Raw genomic sequence first — 25467 nt, forward strand, 5'->3', positions numbered from 1 at the left:
TAAATACATGGTATGGGTGCATGGCCAAGATGCTGACAAGCTAGCAGCATAACTTTCCTGCTCTGCTACTTTATTTATATTTCTAAGAGGCAATTATATTTCTAAAATATCCTAAATAGTTTTTTAATATAATTTTTTATTTAATACTATATTGAATGATTTTTATCTGGTAAATTTTTATATATTTTAGTTTTTTCCTGTCAATTATCTACCAGAAAGGTTTTTACTTGTAAAACCTGAAATGAGTCATTCAAAAGTTAACTCACAAGATTTATCTCTAAAAAAAGAACTTCAATCTGTTCTTGCCAATGTACAAGAACTTTAATTAAAAATGGACAAGATGGATAACAAATTAGACAATTTGAAGAAAAATGTTCAGAACAGATGGAATAAATACATGAGATTCTAAAACAGCAGAAATCCCAAATATTCAGAATTGAAGATGATCTAAATGACATGGAAGGTAGGATATCTGAAGACAAAAATAATATTGAATTCTTACTAAGACAGAATACCTTACTATTAAATAAAATTGATAAACTGGAAAATAGATCTAGGAGAAATAATATCCATATTTTTGGTCTGTCTGAAATAAATAGAAGGTGAAAACATGGTTAACTTTCTTACAACCTGGTTACTTAACACTTTGAATTTATCTGAAGTTATGTGATATGGTATTGAAAGAGCACATACATCTTTGTTTGCTTCTTCATTGAAAATTAACCCTCCAATGAGATCTGTTATTGTTAAATTATTTTCATCTCAAGACAAGGAACTAATTCTTAAAACTGCTTGGACCATATCTACTATTAAGACTGAAGACAGTATAATAAAGTTTGATAATGACTACTGTGATCCTAGGATCATATGAGGTTACTAGGCTATCAACCCCGAAAGTCATTTCAAGCCTAGTTGTTTCATCCCAATGTAATGCCATAGAAGCAAGAAGAAGAAACTCTCCTGTGACTGCCATAGGTGGTTTCAAAAATTAAGCAAATGTGTAAAAACTGAAACATGCCACCACAGGCTACTAAAAATTATGCTCTTCAGAATAAAATAAAAACTTTGTTTAGACTTAAAATGAGACAAAAAGCAATAAAACAAATCCCTTGTTGATTTGTATATGATAAGCAGTTTTGGCTAAAAGCCTTCCTCAGATCACAAAGAATCGGATCCTTGGGGCTAAGATAAATGAATGAAACACAAATCATGTGGCTAAATTTAAGGCAACACTTTTTTTCAAAACAATGAGTTCACAGCCAGAGACCTTGAAGGAAATACACCACCAAGTTGCCAAGTAAAGACAATTTCCTTGAAGAAACAGCACATACCAGGCTAAGACAGCCTTGTCAACACTAATCAATGTTGATTTTACTTCAGTTCTTTCTTCCCCAGTAAATACTTTGGGTTTATATAACTACTTATGGCTTGTATAAATAACATCAGTCCTTTTAGAGTGAAACTTATCAAAAAATCTAGTAGTCCTAATTCTGTTGCTAAGACAGTCATTAATTCAGGGTGGTATAGCCATACAAGCAAAATCTACTTCTTTGTAAAGTAGATACATACTAATCTAGAGCAGCTTTTGTACCAATCTTTAATATAAGGATGTTGTAAGGAGGTAAGTGAAGTATTAAGCACTGAGGAGCAAAGGAAATCATTTCCTTGATGTTGGTAATCTTTTAAGTCCCTTTAGTAGTTGAAAGATGGTTCATGGCACATAAAGTCTGTGTTGATATAAACAACTAGTGTCTGCACATTTGTCTTTATTCAATGGATTTTGAACAATTATCCTCTTTGGGAAGTTCTCATCAAGAGGAACATATAGGCTCATAGGTTCATACTAGGCTATCTGCCCTAGGGCATTTATAAGCCTAGCCAGAATGTGTTTGGCTTTCGCCACCCATTTTAAATGAATTTTGCTATGCCCTTTTTTGAGGTTAGTATACTCTGCCTCTGTCTAACAGTGACACAGAAGTTATACCCAGGGTAAACCTACAATCTTCCATCCACTCATCAAGATTCCTCTTGAAGAGAGTCAATGAGGGACTCTGCCTAACCTGGACTGGGATTTTATTCCAGAGTGAAGGGAGCCTCTGGGTTATGAATCTGTCCCTCCAGCATGTCCTATTTATTTCAGTGCTGAGGTTCAAGTCTCTCAAGCGCATAGCTCAATGGGATTTGGATTTTCTGAGGTGCAGCATGTCCATTAATTCCGGGTTGGACATGGCTTTATATGTCAGGCACAGATCGCCTCTGAGCAGCCGGTATGCCACTGAGTAGAGCTGGAGTTTCTTTAACCGGGCAGCATATGGCACCTGTTTGAGCCCTTTGATCCTCTTGGTGAGGTACTTTTGGGGTCTTTCCAATTGCTGCAGGTGTCTGGTAAGGTACATCCCAAAAGGGGCATTGTACTCAATTATGGGCCTGATGAGGGATGAGTAAAGAGGCACAATGACCTCCCCTGATCTAGATGTGAATCCCTTCATGATTAGGTGGGCTATATAAAATGTTTTTCTAACCACTTTGGCCACGTGGTTGTCAAATGAGAGATTGCTATCAACTTGGGTCCCCAGGTCCCTAATTACTTCTTCCGTACATAATGGATTACCACCTATGTGGTAATTTGTGGGCACTTTGTTTTTGCCAAAGGGGATGACTATACACTTTTTGGTGTTTAGCTTGAGGCCATGGCTCTGGCACCAGTTGTCTGTTTCTATGAGGCCCTTTTGTAGGATGCTTGTGTCGGCTGGAGTTGATTATGGCACCCAGTTTGCAGTCATCTGCGAACTTGGTCAGCCACAGTCCTTCCGTGTTAACCTGTACCTCCGAGAAATATATACCGAACAAGAGAGGTCCCAGGACTGAGCCTTGTGGGATGCCACTTGTAACTGGTTTGGAGTCTGACATGGCTCCAGCAATTCTAACCATGTGGGTTCTGTCCTTGAGCCAGTTTGCAACCCATCTAGTGACATAGGGATTTATATTTAAGCTGGTGAGCTTATCTATAATGCCCGAGTGGGGTATTGTATCAAAGGCTTTTGCAAGGTCCAGGTAGGCTGTGTGGACCACCTTCCCCTAGTCAATGGCCTTGGTGACTGTTTCAAAGAAATTGACCAGGTTTAATAGGCAGGATCTGCCCTTAACAAAGCCGAACTGGGTAGGATCCAGTGTCTGTAGGTCACCAATATCTTTATTTATGAGGTCTATGATGATCATTTCCATAGCTTTGCAGACCATGCTAGTCAGACTTATGGGGCGATAGTTTCCAGGATCCGTTGAGCCACCACCTTTGTGGAGAGGGACCACTGTTGCTGTACGCAACTCTTTGGGTACATATACTGTAGTAAGGCTGAGATTGAACAGTAGTTTTATGTTTGGGTTTAGTTCTTCTTAGAGTTCATGTAGGACACAGCCCGGGACACCGTCTGGTCCCATTGATGCTGTGTTTTTGCTTTGGAGAGGGCAGCTCTTACCTGAGCATCTGAGATGTCAGGGGGGCAGCACTCTTCTGGGATAGATATTTGCCCTTTTGGTGGGGAAGGGGGGGAGAAGTTTGCGCTGAACCTGTCAGCTAGGATGTTGGCAATGTCTGTGGGTTCGGTGTATTTTTTGTCATTTTGGACTAATTCTGAGCATATCTGGGAATTCCCACCCAGGTTCCTAACATAACTAAAGAAAGCCTTGTGATTATCCTTAGTGTCCTGTGCAATTTTTCTCTCGAAGCTGGCCTTAGACAATTTTATGAGTGCCCGTAGTTTTTTGCTAATACTGATCAGAGATGCCTTCCCTTTTTGGGATTTTGCTCTATCATGTAGTAGCTTCCTCCTTTTATTGTATAGTTTGTTTATGGCTGGGGTCCACCAGACAGGACGCCTAACCTTGGAAGATTGGGTCTTGGTTTTATTTGGGATTGCATGATCCATGCATTCCTGAAGGTGTTCATAGAATGTGTTTATAAAGGATTCTGCGGTCTGGGCCGTATTTTCCACAGGCCCAGGGGCTTTGAAGGATTTCACCTCGGTTTTGAGGAGTGTGAAATTTGCTTTAGAGAAGTTTTTCACTGTGGTTTTCTGGGCAGGGGCTGGGGTTGGGATGTGAATATCTAGTGAGATTAGTTTATGGTCTGATCTTACCAGTGAGGGATACACTTCTGGTCTGGTGCATAGAGTCCCCATGTTGGTGATGATCAGGTCCAGTATGTTTTCCCCTCTTGTGGGAGTGGCAACAAGTTGTTCCATAGCATTTGAGTTTATAAATTCTAGGAACCTTTGGGCTAGGGTGTTGGAGCTAGAGTAATGCTCCCAGTCTATGTTTGGGTAGTTGAAGTCACCCAATATAATGGTGTTTGGAGAGACCTTCATATTTTCCAGTGTTCTCAGGAAGGCTGAGGGGGGTTCCTGGGTTTGGGAGGGTGGTCTGTAGCAGGCTATAAACTGGAAGGCAGTTTTACCCACTGTTAGTTGCACATGGATAGTCTCTGATGCTTCGTGCTGTGCCACCAACCTGGAGGTGTGGGTATCTTTGACGAATATTGATACTCCCCCTCCTTTTGTGGTTCGGTCCAAATTTTGGGAACGAAAAACATGGTATGAGGTATAACCTGGTAGTGCTGGGGTGCTCTCGGGAGCCTTGAACCAGGTTTCTGTTACTGCACATATATTGATGTTCTCCATGCTAAGGAGAGTTTCGAGTGCATGCATCTTGAGGTTTAAACTTCTGCCATTGAGTAGCGTTACTCTTAGTTTCTTATCCCTTGTGATACCTATGGAAGTGGGTTTGTCTTTTGAGCCTTGCCTAAAAAAGGCACTATGGGGGAAGCAAGAGCCTTTGCCAATATCCGAAAGCCCAGGGGTGACAGGTGCAAGCCGTCCCTAGCGAAGCATCGTGGCTTGTTGAGCATGTCATCCCAGGCAGACAGGCATTGGATCCCCTTTGAATGACACCAATACTTAAGCCAATTGTTGAAATTGATCATCTTGTCTTCATACTGTGGCATCATTCTTGGTGAGGGTAAGATGTTACTCAAGGTCAGGGTCATACCGGCCTGGGCTGCATGCTCAGAGACCTCCTCTATGTCTCTTTTCATGTAGTCCAGAGAGGTACATCTCAGGTCATTCACACCAGCATGGACGATGACTGAGTCATATTTGTACTTACTTTGGAGTGACCTGAGTGCTTGTGTTATGTGGCAGATCCTAGCACCCAACAGGCAGCTCACCGTGACCTTCTCCTTGTTCAGCCTGGCAAGCGGGACGTCAGTGTGCCTGACGATAGAGTCACCTATTACAAGTGTATCAGGTGTGTTGTTTAGCCTTAAGGGCTGTGTCTGTTTGGCACACTGGCTTTGTGAGCTATGTGTTGCACGTGTTTTGTTTTGGGGTAGCGGTTGCTTGGATGTCTGCTTTGGAGGTCTCTGCTGCTTAGGCAGATTTTTATTTTGAGCCTCCGAGTATGTTTTTGTGTGTTTATGTGTTTGGTTTGTTGTCGTGGTAGGTCTTTGTGAGACTGGAATTGTAGTGAGTGTGGTTTCCTTCTCCTCCTGACTGGTTACGCCAGTACTGAGTTGAGAGAGCTTATCCTCCAGTTTGGCTATATGTCTGCATCTCTCACATGTGTTGGAATTTGTTGGGAGGAGGAGAGGGTTGTCTGTGTACATGAGGCAGTTATAACATTGCCATCGTGGTAGGTCTTTGTGAGACTGGAATTGTAGTGAGTGTGGTTTCCTTCTCCTCCTGATTGGTTACACCAGTACTGAGTTGAGAGAGCTTGTCCTCCAGTTTGGCTATATGGTTGCATCTCTCACATGTGTTGGAATTTGTTGGGAGGAGGAGAGGGATGTCTGTGTATATGAGGCAGTTATAACATTGCCTCAAGATTCCCAGATTCACCAGCTGGACCGGAGAGGAGATTGACAACTGACCTTGGACATGCTAGAATAGTATTGGGAATTCCTTTATAATTGAAAAAAAGGGCCAATGGGGAACAAAGTACTTAAGGGGTGTTTGTGAGGGTGTAGTGCTTTTAATTTTTTAGTGCTGACTTATATAATTGCTTTAGTGAGCAAGTGCCAGGCTTTAGAGTGGGAATAGGGTGTTTATTATGAGAACTAGATCAGTTGTAAGGGAAAAGGCGAAGAGCAGACTTTGTGGAGCCGAGAATGGTTTAAACCCAATGATGCTGCACTATGTGCAAAATCGCGCAAAGCCGCGCTAAAACACGTTTTATACAGGGGGACTTGAAAGAGCTAGAAAATGGCCCAAAACGGCCAATAACTACCAGATTCTTGTGCTGGGAACACTCCTCCAGGGATAGATAGGCTGCTCAAAGCTCCCCACTGCCACTGGTGAACAAAGAAGCCTCCCTTTATCCAAGAAAGGAAATGGGCAACACAGGAACTTTCCAAAAGTCCAGAATACAGCAAAGCCTGTATTCTGGACTTTTGGAAAGTCCAGAATACAGCAAAGCCTGTATTTGGACTACTCTAGGTCAGGAAAGATGGGAAACAAGGATATATTTTTTTTCTTTTTTGCAATAAACAGCAGGAAAGTGCAATAAATATGTAACACGGGCTAGCACACTTGAGTGTGTAGCCTTAACAGGTAAATGCAACAAACAGGACAAACTTTAAAAGTGCAGATGCAAAAACAACTTTAAACAGTTTAAAACAGTTCAAGAAGCAGAATTACTTGCAGTTTAGCTAGATCGGACAGTCGCCCAGGTAGTATCAGGAAAAAACACTTTTATCAGGTTAGCAGTTGCTCTTTTAGCCTCTCTGCTGCTAGCATCACTCTGCAGGACCACAAGGAGCTTGGCTGAGTAGTAACAAGTGCAAAAAACGCTATGACATCTATATGTGCCTTTGCATTAATAATGGGAAAATGAACAATGGAAGAGCAATATGGGATAATGGTACAAAAACTGTTCTAGCTTGGTATGTATCTATTTTAAAAATAAGCAGATTTTGCTTGTACAGCCATACAACCCTAATGCACCTGATCTTGTCTGGTTTTGGAAGCTAAGCAGGGTCAGGCCTGGTTAGTACTTGGATGGGAAACCGTCTGTGAATACCAAATGCTGAGCCAGTAACCCCATGAAGTTTGTTCCTATCAGCACAAAAAGTCAATTTCCCCTATGTCTTTATGTCCTTTATTTTACTTGACAGTTTGAACCAGCAATGGAATTAGAACTACTAGATTTTTTGTTAAGTTTTATTCTAAAAGGAGTGATGTTATTTATACAAGCCCTAAGTAGTTATATAAACCCAAAGTATTTACTGGGGAAAAAATAATTGAAATAACATCAACATTGATTAGTGTTGACAAGGATGCCTTAGCCTGGTATGTGCTGTTTCCTCAAGGAAATTGTCTTTACTTGGCAACTTGGAGGTGTGTTTCCTTCAAGGTCTCTGATTGGCTGAGAATTCATTGCTTTGAAAAAAATGGTGTTGGCTTGGATTTAGCCACATGATTGGTGTTTCATTCATTTATCTTAACCCTGAGAAACCTGATTCTTTATGATCTGAGGAAGGCTTTTAGATGAAAGTCCTTATCATATACAAATCAACAACAGCTTTGTTTTATTGCTTTACATCTCATTTTAGGTCTTAACAATTAAAGTTTTTATTTTATTCTGAAGAGTATAATTTTAGTAGCCTGTAGTGGTGCATTTCAGTTTTTACACAGACCAATGTAATACTATACATACTCTAGTGATGTCTAAAAGGAAAAGTTTTTTAGCGATGATAAAAGAACTCAAGAAAAGACAGATTAAAGGTCATCTGTTTTTTCCCATAGACTGAAAATATTTCTTTCTGATGAAGTCAAATATTTTGAAGACTTATATTCTGCTACATCATTCCTAAAAACAAAAACAAAAAAATACTGCAGAAAATTGAGCAAATGGACAGGAACAACAGTGCCTTAAAGAGACAAGCTGGAAAAATGGTTGGAAAATTGATGAGAAGAAAAAGAAACTAAAAGATAACTTTTTTTAATTTTTAATGTTATATTATTTTTCTCCATCACATTATCACATTATAACATTTGCCCATCTTTTTAATATTAATTTTGAATGAAAAGAAGGAAACAAGGATTCACTCTTCTGCAAGGTAATTAAGTATTAGTTTCTTTTTACATTATATTTAACTCTTAGATAATATGCTATGATGTATGCTTTACATATACTTTAGTCTAACAAGATATTATATTACTGCTTTGTTTGCATCCAGGTTTCCTTTCTTCATAAACAAGTTGTTTTAATATTAATATTAATATTTATGTATTTATTTATTTATTTATTTTTATTTATTCATTTATTTATTTTACATTTGTTTACCAGGAGTTTCAGAACTGAAACAAAAAAACAGATAACAAACAATCATGTGGAGTGCAATACAATTGTGAGATATACAAGTCAGTGATGTTCAATACAAGGATTCCATAATTGCTGAGTTAAGATAAAAAATATAAAAACATTGTAAGGCATATGTGCATTTAGTTATAGAAAAACAATTTCTGATATCTGTGCCTTAAATACAATCTAGGAAAAAAGATGAAGAAGACATTGTTTAGGAATGAGTATTTATACGGAGTAGAGTAAAATTAGCAAGTGGGAACAGGCATGCTGTGTTGTTGATTTTGTCATTCTAGTGTTGTACAGGACCCAGAGCCAGTTTTTTCTTAGGTGGTCTTTGAGGAGAGTTTTGAACTGAGTAGAGTTATTTGTTTGAAGTATATGTTGAGATATAGAGTTCCATGCTTTAGCTATTTGTTTGGAGAATAGGGCATCTCCATAACTGATTTGTGATCTAGTTACTTCAAGTAAAATGTATCTGATAATAGATAATAACAGCGTGCTTTATGTATAGTTAGTTCTATCTGATGTGATGGTGTTTAAAAATGTGTGCTGAGCCTGTATGAGTTCTTTTTAATTTGGTAATGATTTGTCATAGCTTAATGAATGATGAATATGGTGTTTCTATATTTATAGTGTGATTCATGTGCTTCTGTTACATATATGGTGATTGACTGATATAATTAAATGTGATGGTGCCTCTTGTGTGTGAGTGCTGGGCATTTTGGATCTCTTTTTCAATGTTATAGTTTGCCATTGTATTTGTGAATGTTATTCTTTTGAGTTTTCTTTGTGTGAAATGGGCTTTGCTGGATGGAATCTTTGGAAAGTGTTTTTTTTTTTGTTTGTTTTTTTTTTTTTGTTTTTTTGGCATTTGATTGGTAGAGCTGGAGGTGGGCAGAGAAAAAATGGGTTTGGGATTCTTGCATGTTTGTTTATTTTTTATTGACTTGATTTCTGTATGCTGTAGAGAGGCAGTGGTTCAATGTCTTAAACAGAAGCTGCAAATTTCAGTTAAGTTAATTTGAGCTACATAAGCTCATGCATTTACTGTTGCAGTTTCTGGTTTGACTGTTTTTCCTTTTGAAAGCTTGATTTGGTTTCCCACTGAGATCGCGTGATATGTTGTTTTTGTAAAGGCTTAGCAAGAGATGTATGAGTTTTCTTTTAAAGAGAAATGTGTATTTTTGCCATCCTATGTGAAAGGCAAAAGAATGCATAATACATTTATATCCCCCCTTGTTAACATATAACGTAGTATATAGATTGGTATAAGATTAATTGAAAATGATTGCTAGTAATTTTTTAGTACATATTAATTATTCATTTAAAGATTTTAGGGTATTATTTTGAACTGAGAATTCTGCCTTTAGTGTGAAAATAGAAATAGCTACACTATTTAATTATTTATTTTCACTTGCGACTATAAGTACTGTCTTCAGACTTTAAGCTCCGACCAAGTCATTTAATAAGTATTTTTAAGTTACTTACTCTTAGTTATGTGTACCGTGGTGGCTTATTTAGTTAATGAATTAATAAAAATATAGGTTACCACCTTTTCAAATGCCCAAAGTGGAACATTTTGTGTAGAATTGTGAGATTTTACAAGACAAAACATACCCATGGCCAGTGCAGAAGAGAGGATTTCACTTTTTTGCCAGAATAAATGTTTTTTTTTTGTAGCATTTGACTTCCTGATTCTATTTCTTATAACATGTGAGTGTTTCGGATACAAAATAACTTTTATTCAACTTCTACAGAAGACTTAGGAAATATTTTTATTCTAAAATCTCAAGACATGTGTCATTTATTTATTTTATTTATTTATTTATTTATTTTGCAGAACACAACTGCCCAATGAAGGACTGTCCCTTACAAGGAGAGTCAGGTGGTAACCCTACAAAATGTCAGCAAAGAGTGACAGAGCTTCAGCCCGTCCTGAAATTTCATAGCTACGTGTCACTGTAATTATTATATTTGTATGAAAGTAAAGGTTTAATAAGAAGCATAGGTCATGCTAAATGAGTTATTTCAACTGCCAATGGAAAAATACTCTGTTCTAATGAATGTTTACTTTTAAAATGAATTTGTGTTTTCTCCACTGTCCATGATCATTAACAAACATATGCATGTTAGTCTTTCTGTTGCATGCCAATGTCAGAAGATGTAAAGAAAATCTGAAAACTACTTTTTCATTTTATTGCCAAGCTAATTTTACTATAAAGTTGTTAAAACAGTAGAAACTACTTATACATTTATAATATATGCATTTAATAGTTGCAGTGTATATGCGATAGTATTTGAAATTCAAACATGTAAAATTCACCTTTATGTCAGACAAGGTACATATTGAAACAGTTAATTTGAAGCACACTCTGGCTTTTATATTTACTTAGTCTTTTCAAGCTGAGTACACCTACTAGACTGTATCAAAAAGTACTGTTGTTTATGGCATGCATATGGAAATATACAATGATTTCATTATTCACAAGTGTTACAAGAACAAGTGATTTTGAGTGTTATATTTGATGTGTCTTGTCTTTCTGACATCTGTTTTATAAGAGTATATTATTAGTTAATACTTTTAACGATTCTATATAAAAAAATGCTTCACCTCCATAGTCATAGACTAACTATGCTTAATGGGTGAGGTGATAAACTGTTTTAGTGATACATTAAACTATTACATTAAATTATTTTGATTATAAGTAATATCATGCTGAGATAAGTTACATATTTAATATAGATTTTAATATGCATAGTTTAGAAGTCCAAATATATTTTATATTGTTAACTCTTTTTTACACCATTAAGACCTAGTTTTATATTACAAACAAATGATGATAGGTAATAATAATGTTGTTTGAACTTTTCCTTTTTTTTTTACACACAAATCCATTTTTCCTAACAAAATGAAATGGATAATTTGAATAGTATATTATTGGTTATGTATTTTAGGTTAAAACAGAATCAAATGATTATATTGCATGTTTTATTTTCTAATTTAAGACTATAACAATTAATAAGTGATTACTAAAAGTTTTAAATATAGTAATGTATAACCTGAATTTTCTGAAAATTTTCTCAGTGATTAAGACCTTTCTTTTATCCTATTTTTCAATGGCAGTAGAGGGGTGTTTGACTTATACATGTTGATTGGTAGTTGTGTTTGGCTAGGATTGCTATTCAAACCAGAAGTATTATACTCCATGAGGGGAGACAGGAAATATAGATATTTATGTTTAACATTTTACAACATATTTCTTTTATTGGTGTCTCCTTTCATTAACAGTATGCATGTAGTTAACAATTATAATGCTGTTAGATTTATATTTATAAATAAGCAGTTCAGCACTTTATGCTTTGGCAATATCACACTTATGCATTCTTGAGGGTATTATTTATATTTTGTTTATATTTGCAACAGGACTTAAACTATATATCCAATAATGCTAATGGGTTGACTTATGGTTGTAACGGGTAGTTTAAATACATCTAAAGATATTTAATTCCTATATTATTTTCTTACAGGAAACACACTTAATACAAGATAATATAGACACACTTAATACAAAGTATTTTTCTGTTTTGACTAGTTCCCATTATAATTAAAAGAAAAGAGGTGTGGATATATTATGGAAGAATTCTATGCCAATACCTAAATCTTAAATATATATAATGAAAAGGGAATGTTGTGTTCACTGACTCTAGAGATTAAAAGAAAACTATATGCTTTTATTAATGTTTATTGGATACCTAGAATTGAGTCACAAGCTGTTAATCAATTGGGATAAATATTTCAAATTTCAAGAGGAAGTATTATTCTTGCAGTAGATTTTAACTGTATATTACATGATAAGGATTCTAATACTAGTACTACATGGAGGAAAACCACTTCAGCAAAAGCATTAGTGGAATTTATATTTACACATTTTTTACACAGACATGGAACACAATCTGAGATACATAGAGTATATATCTCAAATGATATTACTAATAGACAAGGTAAGGTTAAAGTAGTCTCCTGCCCATTATCAGACCATAATGAGGTAATGTTTGAAGTTATGCTGAATTTTAATAATAACATCTCCTTTAAAAGGATTCCTGCCTAGATAACTTATATGAAAGAATTTAAGGAATTATTTATTTATGTATTTATTTATTATTTATTTATATTTATTTATTATTTGTTTACCAGGCAAGTCCAACTGTGACAGAGCCCATTTTCAGTAGAGGCCTGGGAAGAAACACTCCAGATGCATGTCTTTGGAATGTGGGAGAAACCAGAGCACCCAGAGGACAACCATGCAAATGCAGGGAGGACATACACACCCCACTCAGAAGGCACCACAGCCAAGAATTGAAATGAAGAACCTCTTGCTGTGAGTTGACAATCCTAACCTCTGCACCACTACTCCATCCACTGCTGCTCCACTGAGCCACATATAAAAGGAATTCTTTAATTAAGAAATTCAGTCTTTTACTGAAATTAATTGTATAGGTGATACCACAGAAATATTTGTATGGAATTCTTTGAAAGCATACTTATTTGGTAAAATTATGAGTTGGTATGCTTTTAAGAGGAAACAATGGGACATGAAATTAGTAGAGATACAAGGAAAAATTAGACAGTCAAAAAGGGAATAATAACTTATCAGAAGAGGTAAATGGATTAAATAGTAAATACCTTGAACTTTTATAACATAAAACTATGATTAATTTAGAAAACATTAAAATAACTAATTATTCGATAAATCCTAAATCTATGCATGAATTATCTACTAGAACAAAAGCAATCATGAAATCTAATCATATCACAGAGTCATATTCGCCTGGTAGTAGGAAAAGATTACCAAAATAGAAGACATTCTAGATGTATTCAGGTCCCATTTTAATAAAATTAATGAAAATAAACCAATGGATATGCAAGATGTAATTAAAACATTTATAAAAAAAATTATACTGAAAATAGACTATCAGAAGATCAGATAAAATTAATTGATAAGCTTATTTCAATGTCTGAACTCAAATTCAAATTAATAAATTAAAACCCAATAAGGCTCTTGGATATGATGATATAATATCCAAACTCTATAAACTGATGTCTAAAGATGTTTTGAATATTTTGCTGGAAGTATTTTTGATAGTTGCAGGATTAAGATTATATCATCCTGGAAATACACTCTCATATCTCCAGTTTTAAAATGCTGGTAAGGATTCAACAGAATGCTCTTCATATAGGCCAATTTAATTATTAAATATAAATTACAAAATATTCACAGCTATCTATGCTTGTAGAATAAAACAATTTATTCCTATATTGATTAACAATGATCTCACTAGTTTTATATTAAACAGGAATTCTTATGATAATATCAACAATAACAGATTATGCTAATAACACAAAAGATAAGCTAACTTTAGTTAGTTTAGATATTAATAGTGCATTTGACTCAGTTAATTGGGAATACTTATTATTAGTACTGGAGAAATGTAATTTTTCAAATAATATTTTACAATTTATTAAACTTCTCTATGAAAATTGTTTTGCTTACATCAAACTAGGTTTGTATACCTCTGAGTCAATCATAATCTCTAAAAGGTACTAAACAGGATTGTCCTCTGTCACCATTGTTCTTTACTCTAATTATGGAACATTTCCATATTATATAAGATCAAATAGAGACATCAAAGGCATACAAATAAATAATTTAATTTCCAAAATAAAATTATTTGCAGATGATATCCTATTAACTCTGAATCATTATAATTCTTCTCTTATTGCAGTATTTAAACCCAAAAAGTCAGAAGTTTGATAAAACAAATGAACACAGTAATTAGGACTGCCCATAGAGATCCATGTGATATAACAGAAGTAAACAAGATATATTACTGTGCAGCTAAATTAATAACAGATAAAATTCTATCACAAGAACACAGGGTAGTAAGGGAAAAGAAGTGGAGAAATCGAATACCATCATGGAAGTAATGAATAGAGAAAACTATATATAGCAATTAAGACAGAAAGTGTCACTGTTAGAAGAGTATAGAAGAGGGAACAGAGCAACAAAAATACTCAGAAAGATAGAAGTGATAAAAGCAATGCATAGTATTATAACGGATCAGGATTTATTATGCACTATCACAAGTAATAAACTAAAAATATTAGCGCAAGCAGAAAAACTTAGAAGATACACAGATAAATATAGAGGGAAGAGTAGAAAATAAGCAGTTTATTGATCCAAAAAAGTTTTATAGAGAATTGGGAAATAAGGTAAAAGGAATTGAAAGACCTCCAAAAAAGAAGAAATAGATACATTTTGGAGAAGTATTTATGAAGATCCTGTGGAACATAACAAAGATGCTAAATGGATAGCAGAAGTAAAAGAAAGAATAAGAAGTTCAAAGGTACAGGATATGAAATAGGATGACATAACAGCAAGAGAGAATGAAACAAAGTTAATAAAATCCTCTATTTGGAAATTCCCAGGCCCAGATGCAGTACCTAACTTCTGGTTAAAACTGCTAACATCCTTGCATGAAGATTTAGCCATGAGTAAGAACTATTTATATGCACAACCAGAAGAGACACCAGCCTGGCTAACAACAGGAAGAACAATGCTCGTACTTAAGAGTGAACCTACAAGTACCCTAAAAATTATAGACCAATAACTTGCCTTCCAATGACATATAAAATATACACAGGAATTGATGCTGACAGAGTTTATAGTCATTTAAAAGAAAACTCAATTATGGCAATAGAATAAAAGGACAATAAAAGATTGGCAATGGAACAAAAGATCATTTGTTGTTAAAGAACTGTAAATAGGGGAAGAATTTAAGTATGGCATGGATTGACTTTAAAAAATAATTCGGCAGTATGCCATATTCATGGACAAAAGAGTGCTTAAAAATGTGTAAGATACACCCTCACTGAAAAACTACATCAAAGTGACCATGAAACAATGGTAAAAGGACAAATTATTATTACAGGGATAAAAACCCAAAGTGGATATTACAGGGTGAATTTCTGTCATCATAGCTCTTTTGCCTTGCCCTTATCCCTGTCTGCTTAACAGACTAGGTCATAGCTATAATTTGGCTCCTAGAAAGTAACAAAGTATATAGACTTCTCATCTTCTCTTTGTCAATGATTTAAAACTGTATAGCTCATCAGATGAGGAACTGAAAGCAAAACTACAAGTAGTCAAAAAACTTTTTCAGATGATATAAAAATGTAATTTGGTCTTGATAAATGTGCAAAAGCAACCTTTAAAAGCAGGAAAGCTGCAGTACCAAGAAAACATCAGTTTGCAAGAAGAATGTAATCTAAAAGAACTTGAGAGGTAGTGTATACATATTTGGGAATTGATGAAGGATCAACAATAAAACATGAACAAATGAGAATAAAACTTAGTAAGGAATATTTTAGAAGACTTAAATTAATCCTGAAAACAGATTGACATCTAGGAACAAAATTCAGGCTATAAACCAATTTGTTCTTCCTATTCTAACTTACAGTTTTGGAGTGACTGACTGGCCTCTAAAGGTATTGGATAGATTAGACAGGAAAAACAAAAAGGGTGCTTTATGCTCATTAAATGATTTATAAAAATCAATGCATACCAAGATTATATATTTCCCATTCCAAAGGAGGTATGGGCCTCCTTGAAATTGATTAAATGTATAAATCTGCAATCGTGGGACTGCATACATATCTGCTGACCTCACAAGACCCAAACATAGTGAAAGTATTGAAACATGAGGAGAATAAATCTAAGATGACTTCCCTTCTTAGTCTAGCATATCGGTGTCAAGCAGGAATGGAAATCAAACTAGAAGTCGATAAAAGTCAGGCAGCTACTGAATATGCCAAAAAAAGAAAGAATATAAGGTGAAAGATCAGATGAGAAGGCAAGAAATGTGGAAAATGCATAAATACAGTTGCAGGTATAGAAAACTCCTGGAATAACCTCATATCGATCAGGATTAAATGCAGGAATGGTTAAGGAGAGGCAAATTCAAACCAAATGATGAAAGGTTAACATTGGCTGTCCAAGATAGTGGGCTACATACATGTTGGGTTTACAAAGTCCATTGAACATGTGGGAGAAACAGACAAATGTAGGTTTTGTAAAACAGAATTGGAAACATTTGCACACCTTGCTGCTGGTTGTGATATACTAATGGTAGAAGGACTGTATACTGAAAGGCATAATAATGTAGCAAGACTGTTGCACTGGGGATTGTGCAAACATTGTAATACGGAAGTAGCTAAAAAACACTTGATACAAGAGCCAAAAAGCATCATAGAAAATGATAACGTCTACATCACATGGGATCACCCATTACCTACAGTTCAAAAGATACATGTGAGAAAACCAGATATTTGTGGTCCAGTGGTCCATGAAAAGAAGACAAAAGTAGAATTGATAATTGAAATCACTACACCCAGTGACTACATTGTCTTGCATACAGAGAGACACAATGTCAGGATTTGTAGGCAGAAATGACAGCAATGTGGAAGAAAGATACCCAGACAGTTCCAATAGTAGTAGGAGCAATGAGTCTTATAAAAAAGAATCTACAATCATATTTAGATATGTTATCATACATGTAACTCTGTATAAATTGCAGAAGGAGTTATTACTGGGCACATTGTGAGTGCTGCAAAGAGTACTTTAGGCTGACATCAAAGATTGAAACAATAATAATTTTATGAACTTTAGTCATACTTTGACTTAGGAATAGAATCCATTCCTGTAATTGTATTAGAAACCCAAAAGATTTGGAGAAATTAAAAAGACAGTATTTAATGCAATATAAATCTTCCAGAAGAAACTAGGACTTAGTTTTAACAAAAATAAAACTAAAATATTATCTGTAAATTGTAAATCGTAATACTAATAAAATGGGCAATAAATTCTCTAAATACATTTTAGAATATAAAAAAAAATACTTGGGATAATTTTAACAGATAATATTAAAATGTAATGACTCAATTATAATAATAATTTAAATTCTATAAACATATTCTTAATAAATGGAATAAGTTTTTTTTTTACCATGAATGGGAGACTTAGTTAAAATGATTATTCTTCCTAAATGTTATACATAATACAATCTTTATATCTCCTTCCCCATAAAGATAGTATAAAAGAGTATAATTCTTTGTTCCTGAAATTTCTTTGGTTTCCCAATAACCATAGATTGGCTTTAAATCATCACATTAGAGATTGGACATTGGGTGATACTGGAGCTCCAGATTTAGAAACATATTCTTTACTGTTAGTTATTAAGACAATAATTTCTTGGTTAAACAGCAATTATAATGCCAAGTGGAAAGAGATTCAAGGAAACATGGTTTAAACCACATCATTCTAAATTACTAATTAATCATTTTCACTGGCTGCTAAAAGACTATTTCTCAGAAAGTAAAAATAAATCAATTAATTCTTATTATAGCAACACAATATACGTCACGTTTGAAAAATGTATTTACAAGAACAAAGAATATAAAGCATGGGTCTTTTTTATTTCCTATAGCTTACACTCAAAACAATATTAATACAGTCAACCTAACAATAATGATTACATTTAAGGATAAAAATGTGATATATTGGTATCAGTTGTTGGATAATGGGAAATTGCAAAATACTGACCATATTATAGATACATTTGATTTAAACAAAGATATGTGGCTAGAAACTATAGACAATTAGTTGAACATAAGGTTAATGCAACCAATAGTGAGAAACTCATTCCCTAAATTTGTTGATCTTTTAACTATCCTGCTACACCGGAATCCAATAGGGAAAGGAATAAACAGACTTTAAATAAACAATTACATTTATTATTTGATTTTTTTTTTTTAGAATTTTTGTTGTATAGTAAGCACCTTTGTAAATAGTTGTTTTTTATATGTTTTTTTTTTGTTGTTGTTGTTTTTCTCTTAGTCATTAACTCTTTTTATTTCTAATGTTATTCACTACTATTTTGATGTTAAAACCTTCAATAAAAATAATTAAGAAAAAAATACATGGTATGGCTTTCTTGGGTCATAGAGGAGGACCTATAGCTTGCAAGGAAGTGGCGCTGGATTTTGCCTATGGTGATTTGAACATGGAGAAGCTGAAGTGTACTTTTCTGTTTCACCAGCCCTGAGGTATATTTATTTCTGATTTAAATCGAGACACTTCCACCTTTAGTCCCCATCTGTCAGTGTGCTCTCTGCAACCTTAAAGCATGTCTCAGTGACTGCACAGACATCAGAATTATCTACGGTAAAGAGAGCTTCTAGAGAATGGAGTTTTTTTTTTGTTTAGACTCCAAGCACTGAGCAGTAATACTGTTAGATTTTTTTTTTTTTTTTTGGTTTTCATTTGCTACATTAGTAGTACTTTCAGATTGGCACTGCCTAAAAAAGTCACTATGGGGGAGGACAATGTTTTAGCTAATGTTCAAAAGCCTTAAGCAGAGAGGTGCACACCATTGCTGGCAAAGCAGCATGGTCTATTGACCTTCTCCTTCCATGCTAATAAACATTGCACCCTCTTACAATGACCTGTAAAATGATTTTGGGTCATAAATGAATTGCTTATTTTGTAATTTTCCTTTATCTTAATCTGCATATCTTCTACATTTTTTCTGCCTGTGGTGATACCTTTAATTTATTATTTGCAATAGTGTAGATCCTGGTTTGTTCTGATACTGTGCATTGCTTTTATCATGACTATCATTCTAAGTATTTTTATTGATCTGTTCCCTTTTCTATACTCTTGTAACAGTGACACTTCTTGTCTTAATTGCTTTATACTTTCTCTATTCAATGCTTCCATGAAGGCATTTTATTTTTTTCCTTCCTTTCCATTATTGCTCTGCATGTTTGTGGTAAGACTTCATCTGTTAGTAATTTAGCTGCACACTAATATATCCTATTTACTTTGATCATATTGCATGCATTTCTATTAATAGTCTTGATTGCTCTGTTCATCTGTTCTACCACACTTCTAACATTTTGGGTCTTGTTTATTTTTTGTAATCTGTTTCTTTCATCAATATTAATAAATCTATCCATCTCTATTAAATCAAGCATCTCTTCCCTTAAATCATTTCTTTATTCTAAACGGAGGGCACATTCTATGCTGTTTGTTTCCTGCTGGAATTCTGCAGAAAGTTACAGAACATCTTCTTGTGACATATTCTTTTCAGATGCATCTTGTATTATCTGCTGCTCTTTCATATGTGAACTCCCTGTCCTATCACTCCATAACACTGAGTGCATCAGAGTTGATACTGTTTCCTGCTCCTTCCCTTGCTGTGCAACTTCAACTGAACTTTTGTATTGGTTTCTTACTGAAGGCTCTAGACCATCTTCATGTGGCAAGTGATCAGATGTTTCCCATTCTACCTCTTTCTCCTTAATTTGGAGGCGTGTTATTCCATCATGCTGTGACGGTACCTGAGTTGGATTTTCTACACTAAATACTTCACTTTACAGGTAATCCATCACTTTAGTTTCTATTTCTATAACTTCACCATTACTAATCATTTTCTCTACTTCCCCATTGTGTTTATAGTTTTTTTTTTGTATTGTGAACATTTCCATATCTGGATGCTGTTGCCTGTATTTTTCTTCAAATATCTTTCGTGTTGCTTTTTTGTATTTATTAGTTTTATTTCTGCTTTGCATAAATTGTTCACCTGTCTGTGAGCTATTATTCATGCACAGTAAGTATCACAGGGCTATACTGAGCACTACAAATACGCATATCCACCTGTAATGGTTAGTGTAGCATAAATATTAAAATAATTTCATTCCACTTTGGTGAAGCATAGCAATGTGGAACATGCCTTACACCACATGCTCCCCAGGAATTTTTGTAATGAGGCATTATGTTGCACTTATTAAAAATCACCCACAATGGGAGTAATGAAACTACAGATTAAAGCTATGGCACCCTTAAAAAAATCAATACTCTCATGGGGACATTAGCAATTTCAATTTCAGTACTGCCTCAGAATATTAACACTGATTTTAAAACTTTTAAATATGAAAAAATATCAGCTATAAAATATAAGCATTGGTTTTAAAACTGTTTAAATATGAGAAAAGTACCCTATACACATTTATGAAAAGGATGAAGATCCCTAATGACATAGACCATTATAAACTACAGTAGGAGGTAGAAAGATGCGGAAGAAAGAATCTATAAATAATTAATATAAGCTGGCCACAAACATTTTGCCAAGATATAAACTGCTGAAGGTAATAAACATAACCTATTTTTTGAAATAAAAATTAATGAAGCCATTTCATAAAATATAAGCTTTTGACTGAATCCTGTGTACACCACTTTGTATTATGCACTTTTCTTAGTAATCATGATTTAATCTACCAGATTACCAACAATAATGCTTGTAGCAAACATGTGAAGGAATTTAAACCAAGTTTGGTATTACCCATGTTTGGTATAGCATTCATTTCTGTTACCTTATGAAAGTGTTCTCTTGTAGTCACATTTTTGTCTAAATTGTCATTCAGTACACTTTACACGAAGACATATAAAATATAGTGGTGTTGTATCACAGAATGTGTTTTTGTGACACAGGAGGCAATAGTTCAGCTATTTTGTATCATCTAAATATATTCTGCATGATAATACACTGCTGCAATTTCTTAGCTATCTGCTGTAATGACTATCAATTTCAATTCAATGACCACAGTCCATTACTGGTGACTAGTAAAGACAGTAATGTTCTGTGCTGTCCTTCTGCAATACAAGTATATCCTTTCTCAGCCTGAGCTGTTCCAAAAAGAAAAAATATGTACTTATTTATTTTCATCTGATAACTGTGGTAGAACAATGATTCTGCTTGAACTTTATCAGATTGAGCCTGGGGTGCACCAAGAAAAATGAAAAACAAAAATTAAAATGATGAAAAAAATTATTAATTGACACTAATAAATGCAAAGATTTTGCATAATATTAATTGCTGCAATCATTCAGATTAGAGGAAAAGCAAATTTAAGTAAAATGTTTCCAGTGTATACACAGCTGGAAGAAGAAGTTAAGAAATGAGAATTAGAAGCGAGTGCAGAAATATAACAATTAATTATTTAATAGGAAAGGGATAATGAGGGAAAGATTCCACGTGTTTGAATGGTGCTTGTTACCATCAACTATTTTTTTCACAGTTTCTTCAGTTTTTCAATAAAGGCAGAAAGACCTCATGCAGTATGCCATCAGATTATTTGCTCTAATCTTAGAACCATCTGCATTATTAATGGTTAGCATTTCTGCTGTACAGAATATTAAGCCTACCTACTTACGTTTATATAAACGGTTAACCTTTATGCAGTTCCCCTCCATTATTGTCTCCTTTCAATTTTTGCAAATTCTTCTAATACAGTAAGCAACAATGTGGTCTTCTGTGCATTTAAGTAAAGCATATCACTTGTTTATCACTGGTTTACAGAGTAATAATTTGAAATATCAGACTTTTTACTGCTTACTGTTAACATGCTTCATTGTCTCACATACCACCTCTCTGTTTCCTTTCTTAATCAATTCTTTTAGAGGAAACAGATGTGATCTGACTCACAATTTGTAGAAAAGGAGGACTGCCTACTTTGCAAGACATCCCCTATAAAATACTTGTCAGCATTTTGAATGTCATGACTGCCTTTTTTCCAATACCACCCTAAGTTTTTTTTTGTGTGTTAAAATAGCTCTACATGTTTTTTGTCCATGATGTTTCCCATTGTACTCCTTCTGTAGTTTGTTGGTGAACGGCTGTTATTTGTTTCTGATATTCTTGCTTTTACTCAGTCCTTCAAGAATATGGTTACTGAGTGCTGAACTTACTTTGGATCTTATATGGGATGTTAACTCTATACAGTCATACATTTAGGCCTGATTTGGAATAAGAATAAGAGTTCCCATACAAATCATGCATTACACATGGGAAGCATTTCAGAGCACCCATGCAAATCCTGCATTACTCAAGAAAAGTATTTCAGAGTGCTCATGAAAATCCTGCATTACGCATGGAAAGTGAGCTCTCATGCTAAATTCTATATTACACATGAGAAAGACACCCATGCAAATCCTGCATTACTCATGGAAAGTATTTCAGAATGCCCATGCAAACCCTGCATTACTCAAGGAAAGCAGATCAGCGTTTGAATGCTAAATCCTACATTGCACATGGGAAGCATTTCAGAGCACCCATGCTAAGTCCTGCATTATTCATGGAAAGCAGCTCCAAGTGCCCAAACTAAATCCTTCATTACTTATGGAAATCAATCCAGAATGCTGATGCTAAATCCTACATTGCTCATGGAAAACAGTTCAGAGATTCCATTCTAAATCTTGCAGTATTCAAGGAAAACTGTTCAGGAGTATCCATGATAAATTATGCATCAATCATGCAAAACAGTTCAGTAGACATAGTGCCATATATTTTAGAGTGGATATAGAGGCATAAAAATATGACCATTTTTTTAACACACCACTAACATTATAAGAATTAAACATTTTGCATCTACCTATTTGGTAGCAATTGTGCTTTTTCTCAATGTAATTCCAAATATTTAATATCTTATTAAAAAGGCCTAAACAAATACAGCACGACTTTCATACTGTAAACAGCCATTAACATGTATTAAGAGACACTGGTTGTACTAAACTGTGGTATTGGTCAAGTGCCAAAAGATGCATAAAAAACATGATCAGTGGAACCTGGTTTGTCAATATGTGCTTTATAACATGTGATTTACCTGTAATGAACACAATGTCACTTACTACACAAGAGAACTATGGCTGATCCATTGCAATAGCTAATTTCACGTGTATAATATTGTCTACGATAACATGCCAAAACACCTTCATATAATAGTATCAGTAAGAAAGCATGATTAAAGCAAAGTTCTGTAATGCAATAGCAATGTTTTAAAAAAGTAACACGTTTCTCAACATTGACCATTACCCATTCCAAATAATGGTTTGATATGCATCAGTTAATCCATTTAGCATTTATGCTATCAATTTCATTTCTTTGCTTAGATTTTCAAGTATTCTGTGTGGTACAGAGTTATAAACTTCAATAACATCAGTACATGGTGCGTGTGCTGTCTGACTTCTAGTGATTGTTCTCAATTTGACTGGCCTAACAAGTTTGACTGAAAGCAAGTGACACTGTTAGTGATGTAACAGGTAGCACACTCCACTTTGGCACGGAAACTTGTGGGTTCTATTCCTACACCTGCTAGATGGATTACTAACACTGCAGTACAGCATGAGTGTATCATGCTTTGGAAGAAATGTTAAACTGGTGTCTCATCTGAGTTTTTTGGTATCTCAACTGGATATAAAAGATCCCATGGTACCTACTGAAAAGAATAGTGGAAGTTCTTTGATGGTCTGGCCAAATTTCCACTAGTAGTATAAATACCACCTCTGTTCTCCCCTAAAAAGATGCCACTAGCCTTGTGGCTGATCAACAAAAGATATGCAAAAATAAAATAAATAAAATAAAACTGGTGCTAATGGCTATCTTGGAAATCACTCACTATCCTGCAATACCACCAGTTAAACATTTACATGGGTCTGCATGAAGATCTCCACAATGCTTTCATGCTCATTTACTAGAATTGCTAGAGGCTTGTTTTGTGAGCTGTATTACAAATTATATAGACACATAAGTAGAAAAAAAAGCATGTGTGTGACTGGAAGAAACAGATAATAACCTGAGGTCTGATAACCTCAGCTCATCAAACTCAACTCATCAAAAACTGGGGATGCTTTACAGAGACAAACATGTTCTCACCAGTGTAACTAAAACTGCACTTACTACTACCCATCTCCTCCCCACATTTCTTTATGGTCCTCCCATCCTTACTATCCTCCAGGCATCACAACAATCAAAATTTGAACGATGCTACAACAAAATTGTTAAATTTGCAGCAACTATCCATTTCAGATGCAACCACTGTATAGCACTAAAAAGCCTAAAATGGTTAGAACTACACCATCAATTAACATGCACACAGCTTCTTCCCACCTATAAAATTATCTAGGATCCATCTGCCTATCCATAATTAAATAACACTTTATGCAACAATGTTCCCAGTCATTCATTTTAATCCACTGATCAAAAACTCTTGTCTGTCCACAAACATATCAAATCTGCTGGGCATTGCCTACACTCTTATCATGTTGCTAAGGCCTTGAACTCCTTGCATGTATCCATTAGGTGAATACCCTCCCTACCATCCTTCAAAACCATTATGAAAGACCTCCCAGCCAAAAGCTGGATCTGTTCTTGCTCAACACCAGGATAAATGATATCCCTAAATGTGAATAAGTACATATTCTTACCTAAACCAGATCCCTAAATGTGAATAAGTACCTATTCATGCCTAAACCAGATCCCTAAATGTGAATAAGTACCTATTCATGCCTAAACTAGATCCATAAATGTGAATAAGTACTTATTCATGCCTAACACCTCCTTACTCTCCCTTCTTCACTCACTTCCTTACTTCTAGCAATTTCCACCCTGGCTTTCTCTCTAAATACATCATAAGCCTGGTTTCCTCTCACTTCAAATTGCAATTCCTGTTTGCATTATGCTAACTTATGTTTAATTTCTCTCTATATACTGTCTAAACTTTTTTTAAATATTAAATCATAATCATACAACTTGTATCTACTTTTAACAATGTTTTCATATTATGTCTAATTTGGTATAATTAATTAAACTATATAAAATGCTTTTTGTATTAATTTTGAAGATTGTAAAATTATTGTTCTTAAAATGATTTGTAATACTTTGGATATTTTCTCCCCAGGCCTCCACTGAAAATGGACTCCAACCCAGTCAAACTTTTCTGGTAATCAGATGTCAATAAAAAAATAAAACAATAAGTAAATAAATTAATAAATAAATAAATAAATAGCACAGGTCCTGTGCACATGTTCACAAATTCAGACTTTGTCCTCAGGCAGATTACAGAAATTATGTAACTACCAAAAGCATGTGAGGGCTAGCCATCCACTTTGTTGAGTGTTAGTCAAGTATATGCCAGTAACAATCTCAGACATAAAT

The sequence above is a fragment of the Protopterus annectens genome, chromosome 1.part1 (assembly GCF_019279795.1).
Source record: "Protopterus annectens isolate FY-2018-M chromosome 1.part1, PAN1.0, whole genome shotgun sequence".
Lineage (NCBI taxonomy): Eukaryota > Metazoa > Chordata > Ceratodontiformes > Protopteridae > Protopterus > Protopterus annectens.